At 34.4% G+C, this 18996-nt stretch overlaps 1 protein-coding gene and 1 long non-coding RNA gene across 18 annotated transcripts in view; both read left to right on the forward strand.

Moving 5' to 3' along the window:
- The window catches only part of SOX5 (SRY-box transcription factor 5), a 1011218-nt gene that overhangs the window by 681563 nt on the left and 310659 nt on the right, over nt 1–18996 (forward strand). The window lies entirely within an intron of this gene.
- LOC116555587 lies at nt 1474–18326 on the forward strand. The gene is made up of 3 exons (XR_004270592.1): nt 1474–3611; nt 7912–7922; nt 18314–18326. It is a non-coding gene; the product is annotated as an uncharacterized LOC116555587 (long non-coding RNA).

Consider the following 18996-nt stretch of genomic DNA (forward strand, 5'->3'; position numbering starts at 1 on the left):
AGATTTGTGTTGCAGAATTCTGAGTTAACATTATCAATATTGGGTTTGACATATGAAATATTTAGGTGGAAAATGGACTGAAGAAATATGTGATTAAAATGCTCTTCCATGACATGGAAATGTGAAACTTACCTGTGTATGTGAGATGAGATTTGAAATTGTAACTTTCAAGAGTCATTCATTCCACAAATATTTATTGAGAACATATAATTCCCCAAGTAAATAAACTTAAGCCATGTTTTAAAGCTTGAAGTTTTTTGAGGAGGGGCATGAAGTTGAGAAAATAAGAAATGCCTGGCCTGGGGAAAGCAAAGAGTGATGTTTATATCACTAAGTGGAGTGGAGAATGATGGTAAATACATGTGCACATTATCCAAAGGGTTCTAAGATTTTCCTGAAAGCTAGGTGGAACTGAAGGAACATCTTCAGCAACACAATGTCAAGATCAAATCCCCAAAAGGGAGCTTAGAAACAAGGTCTTTATATGCTCAAATCAGAACTCATCTTGGCCATTAAATTCATTTTAGAAGATTGAAGGTGAAAACATGCAATGCCTGGGAGAATGATGAAAAACCAGTAGAGAGTAGGCATCAGAAGGCTAGGATAAATGCTGTTCAGTAGTCTCAAATGTATCGAGGAGGTTATTAAAAACATTGGATTTGACTGTTAGATTATACACGTATCTGGGAGATATTGTAGGCTCAGTTCCACACCACCACAATGAAGAGACTATTGCTTTGGATTTGAAAAGACAGTGGGCAAGAAATGAAGTATTAACAGCCATCGTTCAAGAGATTAGTAGGAAGTTATAAAATGACCTGGATGTCTGTCCTAGTGACAAAGGCTTACTTCTAAATTTGGGTAGGTGGCAAAACACTCACAGAGTTGTTTTGGGCATTTTTGCATTGCTAGCATCTAATTGTTCATGATAAATTATATGTACATTTAAAACTCTTTAGTTAAAAATCTAGACTATTGCATATATTTTAAAATTCATATATTAGAATATTTTTTCATTGCAAAAATCATAAATATATATTGCTGAAATTAACATAGTTACCTTTCCTTTAGGTATGCATATATGTGTATAGCTATTATGTTATAATTACGTCATATTGTATATGTAGATGTAAATGGATAGACAGGTATATGTTAGAGATATGGAATGTTCTAAGTATTTTGTTGTTACTTCAACAGCATTCACAGCATCTTCATCAAAGTAGATTACACCTGTAATCCCAGCGCTTTGGAAGGCCGAGGCAGGTAGATCATGAGGCCAGGAGATCAAGGTCATCCTGGCTAACATGGTGAAACCCTGTCTCTACTAAAAATACAAAAAATTCGCCTGGCTTGGTGTCACATGCCTGTAGTTTCAGCTACTCGGAAGTCTGAAGCAAGAGAATCACTTGAACCCAGGAGGCGGAGTTGCAGTGAGCCAAGATTGTGGCACTGCGCTCCAGACTGGGCAACGGAGTGAGACTCCATTTCAAAGGAAAAAGAAGCAGCTTCTCATTCATTCAAGTTTTATCATGAGATCGTAGCAATTCAGTCACGTTTTCAGGCTCTGCTTCTGATTCTCGCTCTTTTGCTATTTTTACCTCATCTGTAATAATTTCCTCCACTAAAGTCTTGAGCCCCATAAAGTCATCCTTGAGGCTTAAAATCAATCTCTTTCAAACTCCTCTTAATGCTGAAATTTTGGCCTCCTCCCTTGCATCGTGAATGTTCTTAATTGGATCTATAATGATGAATTCTTTCATGAAGTTTTTCAACTTACTTTGCCAAGATTCATCAGAGGAATCACTGTATGCCAGCAATAGCCTTACAAAATGTATTTCTTAAATAATAAGACTTGAAAGTCAAAATTATTCCTTGATCCATGGGCTGCAGAATGGATATTGTGTTAATAGGCATGCAAATAACATTCATCTTCTTGTACATATCCAGCAGAGCTTCTTGGTGACTCAGGGTATTGTCAATGAGCAGAAATATTTTTAAATGAATCTCTTTTTGTGAAGTAGGTCTCAACAGTGGGCTTAAAATAGTTAGTAAACCATGCTGTAAACAGATGTGCGGTCATCTAGGCTTTATTGTTCCATTTATAGACAAAGATAGAGCTGATTTAGCATAATTTCTTAGGGCCCTAGCATTATCAGAATGGTAAATAAGCATTGGCTTCAGCTTAATGTCACCATTAATTTTAAGATGTACTAACCCTCAATAGGAGAGCCAGGCTGTCCTTTAAACCATCAAAGCCAAGCATTGACTTCTTCCATCTCACAATGAAAGTCTTAGATGGTATCTTCCTCCAATAGAAGGCTGTTTTGTCTACACTAAAAATCTGTGTTTTAGTATAGCCACTTTCATCAATTATCTTAGCTAGATCTTCTGGATGACTTGCTGCCACTTCTATATCCACCTTTCTGCTTCACTTTGCATTATTATGTTATGAAGATGGCTTCATTCCTTAAATCTCATGAGCCAACCTCTGCTAGCTTTCAAATTTTCTTCTGCAGCTTCCTCACCTCTCTCAGCCTTCATGAAATTGAAGAGAGTTAGAGCCTTGTTCTGGATTGGGTTTGTCTTAAATGAATTTTGAGGCTGGTCTGGTCTCTCCAGACCACTACAGCTTTCTCTATATAAGCAATAAGGCTGTTTTGATTTCTTGTCATTTGTGTGCTGACTAGAGCAGAATTTCTGTTTCCTTCAAGAACATTTTCTTGGCACCCATAACTTGGCTATTTGGTGCAAGAGGCCTAGCTTTTGGCCTGTCTCTGCTTTTCACATGCCTTTCTCACTAAATATAATAATTTCTAGCTTTTGATTGAAAGTGGGAGACAGGTGACCCTTCCTTTTACTTGAACCCCTAGAAGCCATTGTATGGTTAATACATGGCCTAATTTCAATATTGTGTCTCAGAGAATAGGGATGCCCGAGTACAGGGAGAGAGATGGGAGAATAGCCAGTCAGTGGTGTAGTCAGAAAACATGCCGCGTTTACTAAGTTCACCATCTTATATGGGTGTGATTAGTGGTGCTCCAAAACAATTACAGTACAAACGTCAGAGATTAGTGAGCACAGATCACCAAGTAGATAATGATAATGAAAAAGTATGAAATATCACAAGAATTTACCTAAATGTGACAGACACAGAGACATGAAATGAGTACATGCTGTTGGAAAAATGATCCCAATAGACTTGCTTAGTGCAGCCTTGCCCCAAATCCTCAGTTTGTTAAATAAAAGCAATATTTGTGGAACACAGTAAAGCAGAGTGCCATAAACAAGGTGCCTATAGTTTTATTCCTTCTAGAACTCAGAATAGTGCTTTTCAAAAAGTAGGGACATGATTAACATATTTTCTGACCATGCTTTATTACTCTGTGTGTGTATGTGTGTGTGTGTGTCTGTAGCATGTTTAAAATGTTATGTAGAAGTTGACAAAATTGCTTGATTTTCATTTGGAAGTGCAAGTAAAGAAAATTGAACTGTAAGATGTGGTCAATTAAAAGTACTATAAAAAGTTGATAATGTTAATCAAGTACCTCAGGAAACCAAACTGGGGTATCAGAAACATTGTATGGTATTGAGAGATAACATACATAAAGATAGTAAAATTAGGGTAAGGTTAGTAAAATTAAAACAATTAAGTGTTTTACTCTGATGAGAAACCATATGACACAGTAGTTAAAACCACATTCAAAAGAATCAGAGATGTGGATTCAAATTATTTGTTATTTAACTCTAAGCATGGCTTAAACTCATTTTTTCTGCATGTAAAAGCATTGATCATATTTCATGCCTCATAGACCTGTTAGAAAGAACCAAAGACATAGTCTACTAAAATCTCGTATAGTGATTGCCACATTAAGAAGTTTGGTAAATAATGCTTTTATTTTTTTGTCAGAATATGTTCTTAGGTTCTGAGTGCAATCTGAGGTTAATCATGATAAAGAGCACTGTAATACAAATGTATAGAAGGAAATAATTACCTAACCCATGTTACAGTCAACGTAGTATACAATATTGCCATGGAAAAAATATAAAGAAAGACATATACTGAGTAGAAAATGAAAAATTCACAGTATTCAAATTGCCAGAGTTGGGGATTGACACCCAAGTGAAAGTGTTGAAAGCGTCATCATTTAGGTCATTTCAAACTCTATTCTACCACCCTCAAGAAACCCTGCGGTCAAATTCTTATCCTGTCTACTAGTTGCATAGTTCCTCCAACAGACCTGCTATTGACTTCCCTGTTTCCTTTCACAAAGCTGTTATTCACTTCTAGGAAAATTGGTGGCTCTGTGGAATTGGATAAGAATTTGGCCTAGAGTGAGTGATTTGAATGAATGAATTTGGAATTGGCAAGAAAATACAAACATATGCCACATTTACTTGGTACATTCACGCTTCAAGAGAACTCAGGTAGCACGTAAATTCAGTGTAAAAAGATTTTCAGTGAGAACCTATTACAAAGTCAGCCTAAATCATCTTCATTTATTTTTGCCATATTGAAAGAGTAAGCCAAAATATAAATTTAATTATCGTTCATTGGAATGTATAAGCCTAGAGTCCCTTCTGATAAAGTCATATATGGTGCCTAATATTTACAATGCTGATGTCAGAGACAGAACAGTCATGTTATTGGTAAATTTAACATCAGTGGATTTATTAGTTGCTTTTAAGATACACTGTTATTTAATGCCAGTCTTCATTGACCAGATTGATACTGGACTACTTGCAAATTAAGTAGTCTTTGCTTTTTGTAGGCAAAATATAACCAGGGAGTATGGTAGTCCACTGTGTGCTGGCGTTAGCTGGAGAAGAATCTGAACCTGCCCCTATTTTCAATAGTAGACAAATTTCTCCTCTCAGTATTATTGCTCATGTAATTTTCAGTACCAGAGACATTGGGCCTTTAAAAAGGAAGAGATGTTACATTTGTGACAGCTTTTCTCTTCCACTGACTAAAACAATAAAAATAAACATGAAGCTGTCAGAATGGCCTCTTCATATTGTGTCATTTGCATGTGATTCCCTTTGCTTCTCTAGGTAATTGAATTTATTCAGGCAATTTAGTTTTTAAATGTGTAGTCTCTGTGAATGGAAACATCTTAACTAAAGACAACCCTTTTATTTCCTCTTAATGAAATATGTACATGTAAGTGTATACTACTTTTGGAACCAAGGGAATAGAAGATAAATAATGGAAAACCCAAAAATGTATAAAAAATTAATTAAAAAGATAAAGCGTGACTCTTGTAACCAAATATTCTGTCTTTGTGTTTACCCCCTGTCTATGTTCAAGGTCTCTAGGTGCTCAATAGGAGCTTTTTAATTATTTTTCCCTGTTTGATGTTGCTAAGTATAATGAATAGATAGCAAAGGACTTTTTTAAGGAGCCTCTATGTGTGAATCACCTCAAAGCTGGTAAGCATGACAGTACCTGGTTGGTTTCCATCCTGAGACTTAGTCATAAGAAGTTTGAGACTTAAAGAAAATGACTATTTAAATTGAGCTCCATTAGTCAAACAACATAGCTTTATAACATAAATAGAGTTTATATTCTGTTTATGCTGGGAATATAAATTTTGAGTCCGCATTTTTTTAGGGTTATTGAGCACCAAGCCAGAGCACTTGGGATAGCAGAAATATCCAAAGATATTCTGAAAACAGGAATTGAAGTGGACTTGTAGAAGATGAAACATCTGTCCAAAATTCAAAATTATGTATCTCTTCTTTATACTCCATAGGATTTAGTATAACTTAAATGCAATTTTCGTTTTATATGTATATCTTCCCCAAGGTTCCATGACAAAGTAATTTATTAATGGAGGGGAAATACTGTCAACTGTAGTCACAACTCGATAAAGCACTAATAGCAGTAGGATTCTGAAAAACATTTTTTACGTTGACAAATTTCATTTTTTCCCTTTATTCTAACATTTATATGGCACGAATTTTAAAGGCTGAACACACAGCACCAAGAACTCAGCGTTCTGAGAGCCCCTTCATTGTAAGTAAGGGAAAGTTGCTTCCGTTTCTAATTTTATCCCTTTGTTTTACAGTGATATCTTTTTGTCATGCCTTAGGCTTCCTGGAGTAACTAAAATCTTTGACTTTTATGTTGTTCTAGAGCCTTCTCATTTTTCTATTTCTCTCTCTGTTTGGCATATTCTATAGATACTCATTATTATTTCTGTTTGCTGGGTTTTTTATTTTTATTTTTTTACAAAATAGCCTATGTTTTTCAAAATCTAATTATAAATAATGATAAACTCTCAAAATGTATACAGTAAACCCAAGTCATTGAAGGAGAAGATGCTGCTCTCTTACAATTGCCATTTTTAGACATAGGTGAAGAGGGTTGGCCATTTTCTCTTCTCCCTGTGGATACTCTCTTAAGAGCTTATGACCTAAAGTAGATTTAATCGTTCACTAGAAATAAGTGCTTCATAGGTCATTATTTTACAGCCTTTATTTCTTCACCTGCCTTTTGTAAGCATATCTGCCTTTAAATGTTCAATATATAAATTTAAAGATCTCAAACAATAAGCTCCTCATTTGAATTTTTTGAAGGAGATTATATGGTATCTCTTAAAGTCCTGGGATCAGAAACCAGGACTAATGTTCAAGTTATAAACTAATTTAGTTGAATGGACTTATTAAAATGTACTAGATGCGCCAATTCGATTTAAAACATCTCTGTTTGCTAACCATTTTGTTTTTGGCAATGCCATAATTATTGTTTCAACTTCACAAGCAAAATCCATGTTTATCTTTGACTTTTTTTTTTTCTCTTATTTCCAAGTTACTTACTCCTATCATTACTTGCTTCAAAATGTCTCTAGGATTGGGAAGACATTTTTAGCAATTTTTTTTATTTTTTTATTTTACGTTTGGGGCTATATGTGAATGTTTGTTACATAGATAAACACATGTCATGGAGGTTTGTTGTACATATTATTACATTACTTAGGTATTAAGCTCAGTTCCCAATAGTTATCTTTCCTGCTCCTCTCCCTCCTCCTGCCATTTCCCCTTAAGAATACCTCAGTGTCCGTTGTTTCTTTGTGTTCATAAGTTCTTATCATTTAGCTTCCACTTATAAGTGAGAACCTGCAGAATTTGTTTTTCTGTTTCTGCTTGAGTTTGCTAAGAATGATAGCCTCCAGCTCCATTCATATTCCTTCAAAAGACACGATCTCCCTGTTTTTTTATGGCTGCTTAATATTTCTTTGTATATATGTACCACATTTTCTTTATCCAATCTGGCATTGATGGGCATTTAGGTTGATTCCATGTCTTTGCTATTGTGAACAGTGCTGCAATGAACATTCACATGCATGTTTCTTTATGGTAGGATGCTTTATATTCCTCTGGATATATACCCGGTAATAGGATTGCTGAGTCAAATGGTAGTGGTGGTTTTAGCTTTTTGAGGAATCACCATACTGCTTACCACAATGGTTGAATGAATTCATACTCCCACCAGCAGTGTTATAAGGGTTCCCTCTTCTCTGCAACCTCACCATCACCTGTTACTTTTTGACTTTTCATTCTGACTGGTGTAAGATGATCTCTCATTGAAATTTGATTTGCATTTCTCCAATGATCAATGATATTGAGCTTTTTTTTCACATGCTTGCTGGCTGCATGTATGTCTTCTTTTGAGAAGTGTCTATTCATGTTCCTTTCCTACTTTTTAATAGGGCTGTTTTTCTCTTGTCAATTTAAGCTCCATATAGATGCTGGATATTAGACCTTTGTCAGATGCATAGTTTGCAGATATTTTCTCCCATTCTGTAGGTTGTCTGTTTACAATGCTGATAGTTTCTTTTGCTGTGCAGAGGCTCTTAAGTTTAATTAGTGATTTTTTAATTATTATTTTTAGGCCTTCTCATAGGAAAGTAACATACATTGTAAGAAACAAACAAAATACAACAAAGTACATATATGTGTACCTGCCTTGTGTGTGCGCGCGCGCGCACACACACACACACACACAGACACATACACACACACAGAGACATGTGAAATTACAAATAAAAAAGAAATCCCAGCCAGGAACAGTGGCTTACACCTGTAATCCCAGCACTTTGGGAGGCTGAGGTGGGTGGATCACCTGAGGTCAGGAGTTTGAGACCGGCCTGGCCAATATGGCGAAACTCTGTCTCTACTAAATATACAAAAAATTAGTGGGGCATAGTGGCAGGCGCCTGTAATCCCTGGTACTTGGGAGGCTGAGGCAGAAGAATCGCTTGAACCTGGGAGGTGGAGTTTACAGTAAGCTGAGATCATGCCATTGCACTCCAGCCTGGGCAACAAGAGTGAAACTGCCTTAAAACAAAACAAAACAAAAACGTCCTAAGTACATTGTCATCGATTATCACACATTGTGTATAGAGTATCTAACCATCTAAAAGTGGCTATTAGCCTTTTTCCATATGACTTACACATTCCCATCATTGTCCATATAGAAGTAACTATCACTAGGCTGTGGATGAAGAGGGAAGGGCATTCTGGAATGTGAATAAAAATAATTTGAATATATGCAGTTGGAAAAAAGCTTCTTGCTGAGTGTAACCTATTTTCCAAAACAGTTGATAATCACGGATGACAGATAGATTTGATGGTTCTTTTCAGCTCCCACTGCTACAATCTAGTGGAAGGCCTTTTATTGTCACATATGTGTCATGGTAACAGTTTCCTATTCAGTGGAGATCTTTACTTTCTCCTCTACCCAATTAATTCTACATACCACTGCTAATCTTCCTAACAAGCTACTTTAATAGAATCACTTGCTATAGATCAACAATAGTTCTCCATCGCCTGCTAGGTCAAATGTAAACTATCCTACTTGACTCTCACGACCCTTCATGAAATGACTCTCGTATGTTAGTCTTCTAGTTATTATTCTTCATTTCTTTTGGTTAAGCCACTTCCTTCCCTGTAGTGTGTGTATATGCACTGTAAAATTTCCTGGGTGGTGCCTCTAGTAATGCTCTGTATCTTTTCCTCTTTACTTATTTATTCTAGGCTTAAAGACTCTCTCTACATAAAGATGTAACACATTAATAATTAACTCAGTATGTATTTATGGAACATTAATAACAGGACATAGTGTATATGAATAATCAGACATGTTCCCTGCCTTCATGATATAGAAAGAAAATTAAATGAACAATCCCAAAAGAGTATGATTAATTCAGAAGTTTTACATTTTTTTAAATTTTCAGCATTCTCTATTCTCTAAGCTTCTTTTGCGTGTATAATTTGCAACTCTACAAATTAGTATATATTATAGTGGTTATGATTACTAGTTGTTTCAGGTGCATTTCAGTGCCTCTCAAATTTGATTTTAAACTCTTTGAGGAGAGAGAAAACCAGCTTTATTTTCTGATACCTTTGACATTTCTTGCAGCACTTCAGTCAGTTAAGGAGGGCCGTGTAGCTTAATGATGACCACAACAAGGAATTTAGAATTTGATCTTAGGTTTAGTTCTCCAATTTACCATTTCCTACTATTTTTTGGGGGAAAATTACTTTTATAACTTTAATTTCATCATGTTAAATGGCAATAACATTCTTCAGGGAATATCTTTGAGAATTATTTTTTAAAAGTCCATAGAACATTTGTAACAGTATCTTTAAGAACTCCAAAATTGGTAGCTATATTTTTACTGAAACATTAGTAAATAAACAGATTTTGGGTATCTCATCAAAAAAATGCCTAATAACGTAAAAGTACTTTTTATATTCTTTAAAACTACAAGGCTGACAAAATCTATGTGTAGTATTGCTCATATTAACTACATGAAGACAATCTTTGCAGAGAACCTAATATTTTATATTAAAAGTGCCAGTATCTCAGTGATTGTGTGTGCTGTGGGATGGTCCTTATGGGCTCACTAAAGTGTGTGCAGGAAATTCTACTTTATATTGTGAATAAATAATTTGGCTAGTTGGGAAATTTTGTGAGAGTTTGTGGACTGTTTAATACCTTATCATTACTTTTAGAATGAGAACTGAAACTTGTGCTTATTATTTCTCAACTCACTACCTAAAGGCAGTTCATGTTAAAGGTTCCCTTCACAAAAAAAAGAAGCTTCTTTTGCCTTAAACATAATTCCCTATTGACTCTTGATTAGTATAGAAAAAAAATAGGCCTTTAGCATTTTTTAAAAAGGAAGGCTGGTATGGTGGCATAACACAGCAGACAGATTTTACGCTATGAAATTAGTCTGAAATAGTGAGAAAGCATATGTTTTATGGACTTTTTCTTTTATAATTCTCAGAGAAACTCCCTGAAGAATGTGCTTCAGGGTGTTGCTGGAGCATAGCAGAGAGAAGCTAGCAAAAATGGAGAATTTGTACTTGATAGTATCCATCCTCACAGTACTATTTTTGTTTCATATTTATCATGTAAAGGAACCTAAGGATTTATTTTCCAATTTAGTGGTGCTGGTGTCCTCACAAAGAAAGAACAAGCTCGATGTGCACATCTTACAAAAAAAAAGAAGTAGAAATGTGACATAAATAATTGGTGTCATGTATTTATGATAAACAATTCATTACTCTTCATTTGTTCAGTCTTTTAAAAGTTTTATTTCATAATGAGTAGCAATTGAACATCTTTTCTTTGATCATTTCCCTGAGTTATCACTTTGGAGAGAACTATGAAACTGTGAAATGTGAAAATTGAGCAGCAGCAGAGGTAAAATCATACTGATGCTGTGTGGCATTTTGTGGAATACCTTTTATTCCCTTAAAAACAAAAGTTTGTGGCCGGGCGCGGTGGCTCAAGCCTGTAATCCCAGCACTTTGGGAGGCCAAGGCGGGTGGATCACGAGGTCAAGAGATCGAGACCATCCTGGTCAACATGGTGAAACCCCGTCTCTACTAAAAATACAAAAAATCAGCTGGGCATGGTGGCGCGTGCCTGTAATCCCAGCTACTCAGGAGGCTGAGGCTGGCGAATTGCCTGAACCCAGGAGGCGGAGGTTGCGGTGAGCCGAGATCGCACCATTGCACTCCAGCCTGGGTAACATGAGTGAAACTCCGTCTCAAAAAAAAGTTTGTATTAGATTATCTTTAAACATTGCCTGCATTAAATAAATTTTAAATTATTTTAAAAAGTTTCCCTGGATACAGTTGGATTTTAGCAGAAATAACTCTTAAAAACTGTTTGTATATGCATATTCTGCTTTTCTCCTCCTAATTTCTTCTTCACTTTTCTGGTAAAGAGTCTATTCTTTTCATTATTCATTTTGGTATATTCTATGTTTTATTCATCTTTATAGGCTAATATGCCTGGAGGACACTTATTTTAACAAGCCCTCTTATAGCTCTTGTGATATTCATTACCATTTTATAAATTTTATAGCTCATAACGCATATTATTAACTTACATAATACCAAACTCATATAACTCATTCTATTTTAACTTATAATCCTCTGAAAACCCAGTGAGGTATTAGATGCTAATATTATCCCCATTTTGTAGATGAGGAAGTTGAAGCATACAGTGATTGACTTTATGTGTGTTGCTTGTCCAAGGCCACACAACTAGTGACTGATGGAACCACGATTTGAGCCAAAGCTATTTGGCTTCAGATTCTTTGTGCTTAACTCATCTTTATGCTGCCTTGCAAGTTAGCATTCAAAACATTTTATTAAATAAATGAAAGAGAAAATAGAGTAAATGAAATATTTCCTTTTTATAATGCTTATTTTCATTACTGTTGAATTTTGGCGATCAATTATATATATATGAATTAGTTATCACTTATCCCATTTTCTAGATGAGGAAGCATGTTTAGAGAGTTTAGATAACTTGCCCTAGATTATACAGTTATATATAACTGTATAATACAGATTATAAATGATAGAGCCTGTGCTTGACTCCAGCATCCTGACTTCTGCCTCCAGTTTCTTAATAACTGCTTTATACCACTTTGCTGCCAGTATATTTTACTGCATGGGGGGCACCACCTTCTATTTTACTTATTATTGAATACATAGTCCGTTTCCAGTTATAAGCAGTGCTAGCAAACATTTAGCTTCTTTACTTATTGTATGCTCTGTGTAAAAAACTGCTTTTATTGCTATGTGGAATAAAAATAAGTAATTTCTCCTGTTTCCTATATTTAAGCAACTCTGTGACAAATTTTGGTACAGATGACAAATTTTGGTACAGAGTACAGATGAAAGTTTGAGAAATTCCTATGCCTTATTTCTTCCTTCAGATGCATAGAGTGAATAGATATGTAGTCAAGCTTGCTAAAAACAACAATAAGAAGGTTCTAGAGATTTAGGAGAATGACAGAAAAATTATATCTAATTAGTGGCTAGTTACAATAAATGTTAAACTGATTGTAAATATTAAAAGGAAATGTTTTGATGCGTAGTCTAACTTTTGTTTAGACACATCTTATGGTGGTCTTTGCTCACTCAGGGAAGAGATCATCAAATGTCTTAAAGTATATTTGCTAGATGTTTAAACATAAGACATAGCGCACAAAGCATCAGCAGGAAGATAATGAGGCTGTCACAGCACAAAATGTTCTTTGTTTTTACAGGTTCTATTAGTTAATGTATTAGCAATTTTCTAAATGCCACTTTTGCTTATTAAGAGGTTTTGAGAGCACATGGAAACATACATTTTATTCTTGATTGTAGCAGTTCTGACATTATTAGCAAATGTGATTCTGAAGAATATTTTCAAATACTCTGAAGGAGCATTTGGAAAAAACAAAAACCACGGTAGACACTTTAGCCCGTGCAGCATCTACATGAGGATAAAGATATTTTTAAAACTGTTTCTCCTATTTATACCATCTCTTATTGATAATCAAAAAATTTGCCCTTAACTTTCAGTTTCATTCACCAGAATTAAATTAGATGGTAAATATGATAGTGATTCTAAAACAAAATATTATATTTTCATATTGTAAATGAGATAAAACTATTAATAAATTTAGACTAAATGTCGGTACATGTCTAAAAACAATCTATTTTCACAATTCAATTTTGACATAAATCTTAGATTCACTAATCTATGTAGTTAGTAGGACATCAGAAAACATAAGCTCGTTTCAACGAATGCCGAAATGGCTATTAAAAAATTCAAAGTCATTCTTCTACATTATGTGTTTCGGTATTTTTTTTTTTTTTTTTTTTTTTGCGTGTTTGCTGATTTTCCTCCATCCCCATTACCCTTCCTTTCCTCCCTGGAATATATTACTTTTTCTCACTCTTCTCAAATTCTTGTCCCATTACTTTAATGATGTCTTTCTTCCCCACTGCAGTTTTTAATCATTCCCCGCTTTCCTCCTCTGCCTCTTTTTCTCTCTTTAACGCTTAACAGTTTGTCTATGACAGTAGTTCTCAAACTTTTGTCTCACATGGAAGGCTTGTTAAATCAGATTTTGTTGGTCTCCACCTCCCGAACATCTGATTCAGGAAGTCTGGGGTGAGGTCTGAGAAAAATGTCTAAAGTGTTCCCTGGTGATGCCAATGATATTATTTTGAGCACCATTGTTTGTGAATCATGTTTATAAAAATCACCTGTCACTATGCTAGCATCCTTTATGGTTGTTTAGTACCATTTGAATGCATTTTTTAAAGAACACACTTTTATTTATTTAGTTTCCTAATTAGTAATTAAATCTAAGCCTAAACTAACATTTCATCTCAATGCTTGGCAAAGAAATGCGAACCAAGTTAGACTTCTGCTAAATTTCCATCTTGTTGAATAGCAATCTTTAAAAGAGTCTATATTTTTAGGCTTTGAAAAAAAACATTAAAGAGTTCTCACTTCTGTTTGCACTGTCCCAAAATACTTAAGAAATGTTTGAAATATGGGCTGGATTATATATTTGAAATATAATGGGGCCATTTTTATAAAATGGTAATCTTTTTACCTGAACTTGATGAAGACTATTAGTGTCTAGAATAATCAGTCTGCCCAAGAGTGTGCTATGTCTGCGTTAAAGACACACATTAATTTGTAAGGTTTCTTCAATGTTCTTCAAAAGTTAGAAAAAATTAGAATGCATCAGTTCCAGAAATTAGAGCTTTCTGTAGACCATAGAAACGGATGCAGATGCCTATTTAAGTATTTTAGCATTTCTACCCATTTTTAATATTGTCATGAATAAATGTTTTTAAGAATCCAGAATACTAATTTTCAGAGAATTTCAATAATATAAAAATATTGGATGTATATAATATAAGCATTTTTTTAAAAACTGGCATGGCTCTCATCTTGCTTGTAAGCAGTCTAGATTAGACCAGTACATACAAGCCTAGTCTCTGATCATCACACTTCTATAGAGAACTTTAAAAATGTATATATGTAGCTTCCTGACCCCATCCCAAGACAGATTCAAGGCCCACCCATCTAAAATCTATAATCATAACTAGTGTACCTTGTAGCTGTTTAGGCACTAAGGATTCCTGATGTTGTAGGTGCTGATCTCTAACTTTTACAAAGGTATTATCAGTGGCTTTTTGAAATATACAAGGATGACCACTTGTGATAAGCTCTCTCTGTAGGTGAACTATTGAAATAGCCCAAACAAAAGTACCTCTGTTATTTTTCATTTTTCAAAATACTGGACCTAAGTACAACTAGCTCTTTTTTAGATGAAAGGAGACTTTAAATTGGATGACTTGATCCATATCATTAGTTTAACAGTCACTCTTCAGAAGCCTATCTGTAAGTGCTTTTATTCTGTATGTATTGGAAACTGATCATACCTTGTTCCCAGAGTACTTAATTTGATAATCTTAACCAAAGAAAAACTCTTAGTGTTCTCTCTTGAGTTTTTTAAACGTGGTTTTGCCTTAGTGTGTCGCTTTCATATGTACATCTCATTTTTAGGAATATTAATATTGGAGAATTGAACTGATACGGCTTGCTGTCAACATTGCAACATTCATTTATTAAAGCTAGCAATTATTTCTGTCTTGCATTTCAGATTTCTGTGCGTATTACTACAAGGTGATTGCAGAATAAGAAAACAATGATAGCTGTATTTGTTACTCCTTAAAGAATAACTATAATATGTATCTCTTTCTAATGCTTATCTTTGGAGCAGTAAAATTTTAAGATATTAACATATATACCTTAAATTTTTATTTTGATAAAATCTGTCAAGAAAAGCTTTAGTTTGAGGTTTTGGTTTTTTGGCTTTTTTCTTTCTTTCTTTCTTTCTTTTTTTCTTTCTTTTTTTTTTTTTTTTTTTTTTTTTTTTTTTTTTTTTTTTTTTTTTTGCAAGTAACTGGTTGTTTAAAATCACCTAATTGTATATATTGATGAGTTTATATTATTTTTCTGGGAAGGTATACATTTAGGTCAGAACTTCCTTAACCTGGAATCCATAGTCCATAAGAGTTCATAGTGAATTTCCTGGAGGAGGTTCATAACTGGAACTATGAACATAGAAAATGAACTCAGTAAAGCTATGTGAAATTGTGTGTGGAATTGCATGAGTGTGTGTGTGTGTCTGTATGTTTATGCATGTGCATATGTGTTTAAAGTAGCATTTATAACTATCATCAAGGGATCAGAAGTCCCAAAGTAGTAAGTGTGGTTTAGGGTTTCATGCAGGCATTTTATGAAAAATTATTTTAATCAAGATAACTTGAAACATAATTGAAAGAGCTCTTTAGACAATAATAGCATTTTTTTCTATAACTAAATTCAATTTGGTACCTCCTAATTAGACAGAATAGATAACAAGTAGTGAAGTTTTATTTCAGCATTTGTTATAAGGTATATTTTTATCCTCTTTTGATGGAATTTAAGGAATAACCAAATATTATAGTTTTTTTTTTTTGAAGTTTTGTTTTATCTTGTCCTGGTGATTTTTTTTGTTTGTTTTTTGAGATAGAGTCTCACTCTGTTGCCCAGGCTGGAGTGCAGTGGTGCCATCTTGAATCTTGGCTCACCACAACCTCTGCCTCCCAGGTTCAAGGGATTCTCCTAACTCAGCCGCCCTAGTAGCTGGGACTACAGGTGCACACCACCATGCCCAGCTAATTTTTGTATTTTTAGTAGAGACGGGGTTTCACCTTATTGGCCAGGATGGTCTCGATCTCTTGACCTCATATCTGCTGGCCTCAGCCTCCCAAAGTTCTGAGATTACAGGTGTGAGCCATCAGGCCTGGCCATCCTGGTGGTATTTTATAAATCACAACCCATTACCCGAAGAAGAACGTGACTATGTCAAAACTTGTTGAGCACCAAAGTACCTTCTCTGTGTATCTGTATTTCGTTTTATTCTACCTCTGTGCAATACTGAAATTACTGAACATGCATTAAGGAGAGTCTAATTGATGATAGTCCAGATCTTCTGTACTAGTTTTTTTCTAAGTTCAAAATTTAATTTTACTAGAAAGGATATAGAGATGCTCACAAATTTTAAAAGATAGTTACAAAAACATAAACTACTGAGTACCATTACTCTGATTAGTCATGTAGCAATATAAATCTATATATTTAGTTTAAATAATTCTTTAATATTTAAACTTATTTTTAAAAACATGACACAAGCAAGTAGGTATTTGGATGGACAGAGTCAAGAATGTGGTTGATTTAATTAATTTGAATGCCTATATCTCATTTGCTTTATTTAGGAGTTGAACATATTACAGTGGAAACCTCTCATTTTCATACTTATGTCTTATTCACTCATAACATTGATAGATACAGAAATAGATGAAAGCGTTATAAGATCACTATAGTTAGGAATGAGGGCTCTGGAGCCCAATAGGTTGGGGCTGATTTTTCACTCTCCCTTTTGGTAGTCATGTGACCTTGAGCATATACTGTGCTTCAGTCTCTGTGACTCAGTTTATCCAGCTATGAAATGGAAATTATAGATAGGCTTGCCATGAGGATTAAGTTAATACATGTAAAGCACTTTAAGCCGTGCCTATCATAAAGTATTTAATAAATATTTGCTATCATTCTTATCAATTACTAATAGATTGAATATTAAATGTAATGTTTCTAACTACTCTGTATGAACTTAATTTCAGTTTATAAGGCCAAGAAGTAAGCATGATAATATGTTTCTTGAGGCCAGAAGTCAAAGATGAAATGTCATTTGAATAATGAAAGAAACACATGTATCTGGTTATTTCATATCTCTTTTTTTTTTTAAATGTGTTAAGATTCCTCGTAGCACATCATATAAAGTAGAATTTAAATATTAAGGTTGAAATAATATTTCTTTCAGTGCTTTCATTGCAATAGTCTGTCTTTAAAATGAATTAAGAATTCAGTTTTAAAAAGATATTTTTAATGAAAATAGATACGTTAGGCAGACTTTTTCTATTGGTTGCAAAGAAAACAAAAGGGGTAATATTAAGCAAAGCTTGTTCAAAAATAAAAAAGGAAGATGATTAACTTTATTCTGAAAGTTCAGAAACCTTTTTTTATGATTAGGCTTTAGAGGTCATATATCACAGTTCTGCAAACTTGTTTGCAAAGTACTGGTATGTCCTTAGAATTCACAAAACTTGATTAAAGGCATATTTCTGGTTGGACCACTTATGCCTATGTTAGCTAGTTCTCTTGATTTCACCTGCCAGCAAAATGAAGTGAAACATGGAATCATTACTTCATGTATAACAAATGCAATCCCAGGGAAGGAACTCTGAAAAAGATAGGATTTCCTTGACTGAAGACTGTGCCAGCACTCCTTAACAAGCTATTCACCATGCAAATGAACAATGGAGTCCCACACTGAAACAGCTGTTAACTACATAAAACTGTTAAGGAGATTTAACAGTGCCAGAGGCTGAAATGTAATCAGGCAGGTGAAATAGTGGTAAGATAAATATTCCTGTGTGAAATAGAAATAGTGTTTAATTAATTTATTTTTATATTGCTGCAGCACCTGAGTTTAGAATTATTGTGAAATATACTAAGCTTTAAAACATATTTTCTTTCTCTGTGGAAGGTATAGAAAGTTAGAGACTCGGCCGGGAGTGTTGGCTCTCTCCTGTAATCTCAGCATTTTGGGAGGCCAAGAAGGGCAGATCACAAGGTCAGGAGTTTGAGACCAGGCTCACCAACATGGTGAAAACCCCATTTCTCCTAAAAATACAAAAGTTAGCTGGGCGTGGTGTCATGTGCCTATAATCCCAGCTACTCAGGAGGCTGAGGCAAGAGAATCTCTTGAACTCAGGAGGTGGAGGTTGCAGTGAGCTGAGATGGCACCATTTGCACTCCTGCCTGGTTGACAGAGCAAGAATCTGTCTCAAAAAAGAAAAGAAAGAAAGAAAAAGAAAAGAACAGAAAAGAAAGTTAGTGACGAACAAAATGGGCTACTTTATCTGGATATTTTTTGATTTTTTGATATTTCAGTAGACTTGATTATATTGTAATTTTCAATTATGGCAATTAAAGGTCAGCTGCCCAATTACTGTTTCTAAAGTTTGTCATCATACAGTGTGAAAGTAGAGTACAGATAGAGAAATGTTCAAAGTGCAGCTAACATTGAGATGTTTCTACTTTTGTTCTTGGAAAGAAATGAGAAGAAAGATGTTGTATGGAAAATGAATACAGATATTTCATAATATTCTGGTTTGCACATGAAACTAAGCTAAAGTGTGTTATGGGCCATTCATAAAAACATTCCTATTAATTGACTGAATGAATCGTGATTGCTCTTTTTAGGGGTATGTGTGTATGTGTGTGTTTATGTCTTTGTGGATATATGTGGGTTTTAATAATTCCAGAAGTATACCTTCACTTCACCTGCAGGAGCTTATAATTGTTACATTTTATACATTGATTTCTAAATCCAGTGTGGTATAAGCTACGCTGTCTGTAAAATATTCTCTCAAGGCATAGTGCTAGTCAGAGGCATAATCTGTAATGTTTTTAAGAAATAAAAGCCATTTGAGATTTAGAATTATAATTTGGAAGATTCTGTTGTGCACATATTTTTTTTTTTTTTTACTTTCCCCACATGCTTT

The sequence above is a fragment of the Sapajus apella genome, unplaced genomic scaffold (genome assembly GCF_009761245.1).
Source record: "Sapajus apella isolate SASKATOON/1434 unplaced genomic scaffold, GSC_monkey_1.0 scaffold2, whole genome shotgun sequence".
NCBI lineage: Eukaryota > Metazoa > Chordata > Mammalia > Primates > Cebidae > Sapajus > Sapajus apella.